The sequence below is a fragment of the Rosa rugosa genome, chromosome 4 (genome assembly GCF_958449725.1).
Source record: "Rosa rugosa chromosome 4, drRosRugo1.1, whole genome shotgun sequence".
Classification (NCBI taxonomy): domain Eukaryota; kingdom Viridiplantae; phylum Streptophyta; class Magnoliopsida; order Rosales; family Rosaceae; genus Rosa; species Rosa rugosa.
This window is the reverse complement of record NC_084823.1, coordinates 18,202,540-18,212,288: the sequence shown is the minus strand read 5'-3', so window position 1 is coordinate 18,212,288 and position 9,749 is coordinate 18,202,540. Positions and strand designations below refer to the sequence as shown.

Sequence of the window (9,749 nt, the reverse complement as noted above, 5' to 3'; positions counted from 1 at the left end):
TCAAACGTGGGAGTTAGTATTGTTTCAGCTATGTAAAGGGATGTCTAACCCAGCCTAATCATGAGATGTCTTGTTCTATCACTATCGCTATCGATCTCATTTATCTGTAAAACAAGCAAAGGTTAGAGGGAAGACCGGGTGTGTCAGCCTTTAACACTCTGATGCCTAAGTCAGTATCGTCATAAGATAAAGATAATGGAAAACGATAGTAAACAGTTACCTCTTTTGGGTGTTGGAGATGATTCTTATGTAATGGATTTGGGGGAGCATGGTTTCATTTCATTCAGTGTGGGACGATTTGGCTTCCGATACTTCCCCCGAGGGGTATTGGGATCCCTGACTAGGGGTTCCTTTGTTATCTTTTGATAGCTAGATGAGCCTTGTGCTTCTGGTACTTGTGCCTAGGAGGTATATAAACCAACAAGTATCACTGCCTCCTGGAAAGAAAACAGTTTGGTACCAATGGGTTATGGGTGTATACAGTGAAGCACAATTCAGATGGTTCGATGGACAGATGTAAGGCAAGGCTAGTAGCAGGGTTATACCCAGAAGTATGGCATGGCTTATGATGAAACTTTTGCACCAATAGCAAAGATCAATACAATCTGGGTACTTCTATCTCTAACAACTAATCTTGATTGGCCTCTACAACAGTTTGATGTTAAAATGCTTTTTGCATGGTAATTTGAATGAAGAAGTATACATGGACTTGGCTCTGGGATATGGTACTTCTACTGGAGTCAAGGTGGTATGTCATTTAAAGAAGTCCCTATATGGCCTCAAACAATCTCCAAGAGCTTGGTTTGGTCGATTCACGACATTCATGATGAGGATTGGGTACATGCAGAGCAATTCAGATCATACCCTATTTCTTAAGCATCAGAAGGGTAAAGTTACAGCTTTAATTATTTATGTGGATAACATGGTGGTAACAGGTAATGATCTTGAGGAGATTAAGAAGCTGCAGAGTGCATTGTCAGCGGAATTTGAAATGAAAGACTTGGGGAATATTTCTTGAGAATTGAAGTCGCTAGAGGAAAAGATTGTATTATGTTGAGCCAGAGAAAGTATGTCCTTGACTTATTAGCAGAGACGGGTATGCTTGATTCCAAACCAGCTGACACACCCATAGAGCAGAACAATCGGTCAGCTAAGTATCCAAATCAAGTACCCACGAATAAGGCAAGATATCAGAGGTTAGTTGGAAGATTAATTTATTTGTCACACACTAGACCATAATTAGCTTATGCAATTAGTGTTGTGAGTCAGTTCATGCATAATTCTAGTGAGGCTCATATGGAAGCTGTAGTTCGGATCTTGAGGTACTTGGAGTCTGCTCCTAGAAACGGGTTGGTATTTTCCAAGCATAGGCATTTGGATGTTTTGAGGTATACAAATGCAGACTGGGCGGGTTGTATAACTAAGTAACGGTCCACTTCCGAATACTTTACATTTGTTGGTGGGAATTTAGTTACTTGGAAGAGTAAGAAGCAGAAGGTAGTGGCCCATTCTAGTGTTGAAGCAAAATATAGAGGAATGACTCTTGGAGTTTGTGAGATGTTGTGGTTAAGACACTTGTTGAGGGATTTGGGATTCAAGCAGAAAAAAGCCAAGCTCTTGTTCTGTGATAACAAAGCTGCAGTTGAAATTGCTTATAATCCTGTCCAACATGATCGCATAAAACATGTGGAGGTTGATAGATACTTCATCAAAGAGAAGCTGAATCAACAAATCATCTCTTTTCCCTTCGTACCTACTGAGGAGCAGTTGGCAGACATTCTTACAAAAGGAGTCTCTAGCAAGGCGTTCTATGACTCACTTGATAAGTAAGGCATCCGTGATCTTTATGCTCCAACTTGAGGAGGAGTGTTGGCGTGAATCACTCTCCATAATTGTGGGAATTTTAATATAATTAGGATTGTATAGTTAAGGAGAATATTTTGTATGTAGTTAACGGGGAGAATATCACGGTGAAATTATAGTTTTTTTTATTAGGATTGTGTATATTTTGTATATGTGTTCCATCTTTGGAGAAAATCAACACATCAGAAAATTCTCAATCTCTTTTCTCTTTGTTTTGTTTGACTTTATTATCAGAAGATAAATATAAATATATAAGTGATTCTTTCCTTGCATTCAAATATCATTCAAGCTCTTCAAGTCCTTATCCTATCAAATCAATGGTTGAATGCCACTTCCTAAACTGATATATCAAATTATCAAAAAATAAGAGGGCAAGCCTTTACTGCCAAGATACAAAACGTAGGAGGGTGGTTATTAATATAACGGTCTCCAAAAGTCCAATAATTCTTTGTATCCGTTTCCTTCCACAATAATTATGATCCAGACTATTAGAAGTACAACACCTCTCCTCCTTTGAAACCCATATAGTTGTTCAGTACTGTATTTAACAACACCTCACTAGTACAAAAATTGAATCAGACGACACCTCTCAGAAGACACATTATAGTTTTCTGCCGTCTGATTGATTTTTTTTTTTGACGTCGTTTTTGTAAAACCTGTCGTCTGATATGAAATTATGAATCAATTCAGACGACGTTTTAGGACAGAACCGTTATATGACCCAAAAAAACTTGAGTGGCAACTTTCCTACTATGTCTGTGGTGCCAAATCCCATCTCAAAGTCCAAAATTTTGCCCAATAGGTATTAATCATACAATGAGATACAATAAAACTGTAGTTTGATTAATACGTTTGACAGAAATGAGGGAGATTTCCCATCACTATTTTTCTCCAGCTCCCCAAAGAGGGAAGCCAAATTAATAGGAGACAAACCCCAAATTTAAAAGGGTTGTATTCAGAAGACATTTTTATAAAATTATGTTGTGTGAGTCCTTGTCCAAATTGATACAGGGCTTGAAACTTAAGCAAGAAAATAACAAAAAACCCACAAGATTCGTGTTTAGTTCGTTTTGGTGGATCAAATGTGTTTATGGTTGAGAATTGTATAGACAATTTGTATGTGCTGCTGCATTTTTGTTGGATCAAGTGTGTGGTGAAAAAAAGGACACGTTTTTTATATGGGTAGATTTTGGATTTGCTTGTTTTGGTTTAGGTGGTTGATTTTGTGGATCTGTAGATTGTGTTCAGCAACAATGATTAGTATTGGCTTGTGGTAGTTACTAGATTGATTCTTTCAATGGTGCAGATCGACAAGTTGAGTTTGAGTTGGTAGAAGTGATCTAACTCTACTTTGGATAGAAGTTAGTGTGTGTGTGTTAGTATATTCTTTGGATATGGAGGAAATCTGACTGCGAAGGTGTTCATGGTATTCTTTTTGTTTTACTTTTTTGCTCTAGCTTGTATAAAGTTGCTGAGAAGGTGTTCATGGTATTCTTCATGTTAAATATGTTTTTCTTGATGATAATCTTTTTCTTGCTTTTGGGGACTGATGAATTTATTATTTACAGGCCTACTTATCTCTTCCCCGAGGACACTGCTTCTGTGATTGGCCTAACATCAATGATGTGTGACTATTACTCTACGCTGGTGAGTATGGATTTCATCTTTCCTTTTCTGGTTGGCCAGTTGTGTGGAAGTAAGCTGATGAGGATGAGTTTAAGATTCACAATATCATTAGAGGTGACAATGTGCTCCCCATTCATCTCTGCGATTGGGCTGATGTAATTGTGATTGCTCCTCTGTCAGCACACACACTATCAAGGTATGATTTAATTAATAATCTATTAATCTGGAAGTCTCATTACTTTAGAAGCTTCTTTGTTTATGCAAGTATATAGAATATTATTTTTCACTCTTAAAAGGGAGTAGGATCATATATGCTATACTTTATTTACTTTGTTTACAGTTGTATTCAGTATCTTGCAAAGACTTGTGGATTGTGAAACCTTTGTTTATCTAAATTTAGCTTAATATCATTATTTGCATTCATAGAAGCATGTCAGCTGCCTCTTGCATCCATATGAAACTGATCATATCCTTTTCTGAGGAGGATTTAGCTACTGCATGCCATGTGGTAAGATAACGGTGGTGATGACGATTCATGTCAAGTTGTGTCTTATATGTAGGATTACGCTCACGCTGCAAGGATCTGATATCTATGTGCATATATATAAGTATACGTACTTCTGTGAGTTCTATTATCCTACATGCAGAATCTGCTATCTAGTTGTGTCTTATATGTAGGATTACGCTCACTCTGCAAGGGATGTTGTTGTTCATCAATTTTGTCATGTTGGTTCTTTCGCTTTCATTGGCGGTGGCTCTGTGGTATGACTTTAATCTGACCTTTTACCTCCATCACCATATGCCGTCCTTCTATGAGTACATTTTATGAGTCTAGCCATAACATATATTTTAGCATTCCCACAGTCAATCTGAATCTTATATTCTTGTTTTATATACATAAAGATTGCACAGGATGTTCCAAAGTACATAGTGGTTGCAGGAAAAGAGCTCAGCTCCGTGTTTTAAATCTGGAGGGTCTACGACGTCATGGATTCACAGTGGCAGAGGTTTGTCAATCAACTAAAACAGTCAACTATTACATCAAAATATCTTCTCATCTAAGCACATGAGTACCCCAAGTAACGCGGTCATGTTATTAGTTCAATTCTGCAAGACTGGCATCTTAATTGAGATTTCCTTTTAACATGTTATGTTTGTTTCTCCCCTATTTTGGTGTTAATCATGCATGCATGCTTCTGTGTAGGAAGCTGTCAAGGGACAATTATGGCGCCTACGTGATCCCCAAGGGAAGCCACCAGGTGTAATGGGATGGTGGCCTTCAAGAGCTGTGATCAACATTTTTAAAATGGTAGACTTAGCAGGAAACGATGGCATTGCCAAGGTTGGGGGCCAAGGTGTATACATGCAATAAAGCAAGGCTTTGTTTCAATGAGGCCATGAGAGCGGCAGAGCTTGCAAAGCTAGACTCGCTAAATAAATTTCTGGATGTATATTGCTAGGAGAGTACCATTAGATCTACTCCTTTTGTAGATAAAAGATTACCTTTGCACAATCCATTTTGGTGCGTGATGTGGATTATAACAATTTCTTCTATATATTACTGTTAATTTAGTATTTTTGATTCCACTTCCAGCATATATAATGCATTGAATCAATCTATTAGGACAACAATAACCGCACAAAAAACTATCATATGTACACATATGTTCACAACAGTCATACAATAAAAACTGTCGTCTGAGATTAATACAGATCATGGATGCTATCAATGTTTTAGTTGTGTGAATAACAGTCACACAACGGTTATAAAAAAAAATGACTTCTGAATCACAATCACACAACGGGTTCATAAGTTGCCCGTTGTTTGAGTAACGTTCACACAACAATTAATGCTGTCGACATGGATGCCGAGTTCTTCAGACGATGGTTCTCTAAATCATGTTTCATCAAAAGGTAGCGAGATGTAATAACCTCATCTTCCACTTACTAGTTATTGAATTTTCTGGTTTTATCACAAATTTATAGTGGCAAATACTTTGTTTAAAAAAATTGAGGTGTGCTCTTTGTGTTTCAAGCATTAAGAGAGGTAGTGCGACACTAGTTGTATTTTACTCTACATGTTGATAGATGGTGGTGTACCAGCTCCAGAAGAAAAGAAAGAAAAATCTCTCACTCTCTCCCTCTCTGCCGAAACCAGCAACCAAAACAGAGCATTCCTTCTCCAAGCTTGTTCTCGCTCCACAGGCCTTCGAATCGACCCAGACCACGTTCCACAGCTTCGCCTCTTCCTTTCGCAGCTGCCGGTAACAGCCTTTCGCCGTCTCGTGGGCCGTACACGGCGGTGGAGCACGAGGCCGGTTTACCCCCGTTTTGATTTCAAGCTTGATATCTCAAGTTACCATTCACCACTCCTCACCAAACTCCATCCACAAGCTCACCTCAACGTCCTGAAGCTCCCAGAAGTGGCCTTGCACGGCGGCGCTACTCGTGGTGGCGGCTGGAAGCCAGACCCGATCAAATCGAAAACCAAAGCTTCGATCGACATATCTCGCGCTACAGGATGTTGTTTTGAGTGTTTCTTGAACTGGTGAACTCAGAGTGAGGATCTGAACAACTTTCCAGAAGGCATCGAGGCCTGAAATTGAAGTTTTTACGTCGATCGGAGCCCTCGCCGGATTCTGCAAAATTCTGCAAATTTTCCGACCACCGAAGCTTTCGATCGGTATATCTCGAGCTACAGACCATATTTTTCTGTGATTCTTGAACCAATGCGTTCGTCTTGAGTTTCTTAACAACTCTCTAGAAGGAATCGAAGCCTGAAATTGAAGTTTTGACGTCGAAATCAAGCCTTGCCGGATTCTGCAAATTTCGCCGGATTCTGGAAATTTTCCGGCCACCTCGACTGTTCTAGGTAATTTCCGACCACTTCCTTTCGTTTTCAGACTTCATGCTAGTTATGAAAGTGGATCAACTCGTCATTTTGAACAAGTTTGTAGTTGACGACTTTTGCATCGGAGGTGGTTGACCGCCGCGTTGACCGCCGTTGACCGCCCACTGACCGCCGCTTGTGGCGGCGTATTCGACCATATTTTGAGTTTTTATTATCTAGGTGATGATCTACGCATCCTTACGAGCGTTTTGATATATAACATGGTCATGTTAGAAAAAGTTGATAAATAGTGGATTTACGTTTTTACGTTACTATTTACGGTTTTTACGTTTTATCTTCGGTTTACGATCTGTGAAGATCAGACCATCGGTTTTACTTCAAATTTTAGTATGTTGATCGTATGACTGTCCCGATGACTTTGTGAGGTCACGGGCGAAGATCCGACCGTTGGATCTTCGTATAATTGAGAAATAGTTATTCGGAAGGCGATTCGTGAGAATCCGACCGTCGGATTTTCATATAATTTTGTGGAGATGTTAGTAAGGGCGATTCAGGAAGATCTGACCGTTGGATCTTCGTGATAATTTTGGAGGATGATCCTAAGGGCGATCCGTGAGGATCCGACCGTTGGATCATCATTAAATTCAGATCCGACCGTTGGATCATCGTTTAATTTGAATCCGACCGTTGGATCATCATTATATTCAGATCTGACCGTTGGATCGTCGTTTAATTACATTTATGAGTTGTTGGCTAAGTTAAGATCATTATTGGATTAGGTTATTGACGGTTTGAGTTGGTGGACGATTGTGGATCGTATTTTGAGCTGAATTGAAGACGCAGCGGGATTATCGAGGTGAGTAAACCTCACGTGGTTCATATTACGAACCGAATAAATTTAATTACCTTATTTTGTCGTAATTGCGTGAAAATATTTATGGAATAAATATTTGTTTTAAAATCATATGGACTTGATCAATTACGGTCCATAGGTAAGTAAAATGATTTTAATTATACAAAATGAATTTCACGATTTTCTTGTGTGAACTATAGTTGGTATTAGTGATTATCCCTGAGCGGATAATTACGTATATATATATTTACGTGATTATATGTGAATGGCGTGACATTGAAGAGTGTGAAATTGAGATGATTAAATTATTATAAATTGACATGTGACTTACCATATTTATATGTGATGAACATGATTGATGAGTTCTTGTTAATATTCATGATTTACATTGGAGGATGTATAGAGTCAGAGAATGTAGGGTTCTGAGGATGAGGTGTCCGAAGTTCGACGGTTAAGGATAACCGGAGTGTTTGTGTACTGAGGACGGGGATGTCCAAGGTGCGACGGTTTATTATTAACCGAAGTTGTGTGCTGAGGACGGGGATGTCCAAAGCGCGACGGTTTATTATTAACCGAAGTATATGGTGCTGAGGACGGGGATGTCCAAAGCGCGACGGTTATAGTGTTAACCGAAGTATTTTTGCCGTTGCTTGACCCTAGGCCAAGGTGTCAGAGGTAACGAGGCAGTTAGAGCTCTAACGTGTTATGGGATGGGACCCAAGTGGTGATAGTGTTGTGAGATAGGACCAAAGTGGTGATATTGAATGGGTTTGACGTTTGCGTCGTGGATGTTGAGATTGTTGGTTGTGTTGTTGAGTTATAAGAATTGTAATTTAAAATCAACAGTTCTTTCTTGTTTACTCATACTGGCTGTAAAAAGCTTACCGGGTTTTGTGTTGTTGCAACTCCCGGTACACTATTCAAATTGTGTAGCGGGAAATCCTACAGGTCAGGAGAACCAGGACGGTGATCGGGCTGCTTAGAGTAGTGTTATGTGAATTACAGCATTATATTGTGAGGTTTGTTATGCTCATTTAGAGCTTTGCAATTTTACTTTGTAAGAGTGAATTGTAATAATTAACTCGAGGTTTTCGAGTTTTTGTGTTGAGTGGCGAGTGGTGTGTTTGTTTGTGAGAAAAAAATTCAGAACGTTATTTGTATTAATTGTTTATTCATGTTTCGGATTTGAATTGGTTATTCAAAATTCGGGGCGTGACAGTTTGGTATCAGAGCGTAAGGTGCATATTTGGTGATGTGTCAATACTTTCCGAGTGATGGCCCGTCTGCAGCGGATCCCCATCGTGTGCTCTTCGGTATTGGCTAAGTCATTGGGTATGTGTGAGTGTTAGGAGTCGTTTAGGCCGCTAAGTAGTCTTAGGAACGTGAATACTTTTCTTGTAGTATCGACTTGGTTAATATGGACTAGTATTGACTTATACTATGTTGAGTGTTATACATGTATTAACCAAACATACTATGCTTCCTAGGTAATGGAAATTCCGAGGGGTGGGCCTAGACGTCGTGGTGGGGGTGTAAGAGAAGGTAGAACTGGTGATAGGGATAGGTTCCGTCCCATAGAGGAGCTTTATGATGATGATGTAGAGTCTTCTATCGGTGTACAACCTACTCCGCCCATGGGTGAAATGGCTGACCCTGGTCGTCTGTTGAGATTGGCTAGAGACATTAATCATCTGGGAGCAGCCAAGTTTCATGGAAGCATGGATTACATGGTGGCTGATCAATGGGTCGAGGATATGGAGAATTATTTCGAGATGATGGACTGTAATGAGATTGAAAAGAGGAAGTTAGCCACTTTCATGCTAAAGGGTGAGGCTAGGGTGTGGTGGAATTGTATGCAAAAGACCATTGATGTGACCACCCTGACTTGGGATGGTTTTGTGAGACTATTCCGAGAGAAGTACTTTCCAGCTTCAGTGAGAGAAAAATTGGAACGGGAGTTCCTCTCACTAACACAAGGGAAGATGACGGTGACAGAGTATGAGGCAGAGTTCTCTAGACTATATAGGTTTGTGAAATCAATGGATGCTGAGGATTTGGCCAAGAAGTTTCAGCGGGGGTTGAATGCTTCCATTGAGCGTGATGTGGCCATTTTGGAACTGAAGGTCATGAAGGAAATTCTAGCAAAGGCTCTGATCATTGAGCAACAGAACTTGATTCATAAGGAGAAGGAAACAGCTGAGAGGGATTTTCAGGGAAAGGGAAAGGCAGTGGCAGGTAACAGTGGATCCAGAGACTTTAGGGGTGGATACTGGAAGAGACAAAAGACTCAGTTCCACCATCAGGCCCCAGCTAGAGTAGCAGCAGCTCCTCTTCCTCCTATTCGGGCCGTACCTGTCAGACAAGTTGCAGCTGCAGCGCCTGTGAGATGTTATAACTGCGATGAGTTGGGTCATCTCTCTAGGGCTTGCACTAAACCCAGGGCTAAGGGATGCTTTCGTTGCGGACAGACTGGACACCTTGCCAAGGACTGTACTCGACCCCGTGTTGGAGGACAGGGTAATCAGCAAAGGCTCTTACCTCCAGTACCAGCTAGAG

General features: G+C 40.1%; 2 long non-coding RNA genes across 2 annotated transcripts; both read left to right on the top strand.

The window, feature by feature from the left end:
• Positions 1 to 2,936: 2,936 nt before the first annotated feature.
• On the top strand, positions 2,937 to 5,061 carry LOC133706803 (uncharacterized). Its single transcript, XR_009844727.1, has 4 exons — positions 2,937 to 3,685; positions 4,168 to 4,251; positions 4,393 to 4,496; positions 4,694 to 5,061. It is a non-coding gene; the product is annotated as an uncharacterized LOC133706803 (long non-coding RNA).
• A 364-nt stretch (positions 5,062 to 5,425) lies between these two features.
• Positions 5,426 to 8,372, top strand: LOC133707044 (uncharacterized). The gene is made up of 3 exons (XR_009844874.1): positions 5,426 to 6,361; positions 7,120 to 7,196; positions 8,127 to 8,372. It is a non-coding gene; the product is annotated as an uncharacterized LOC133707044 (long non-coding RNA).
• The last annotated feature ends 1,377 nt before the right edge of the window (positions 8,373 to 9,749 follow it).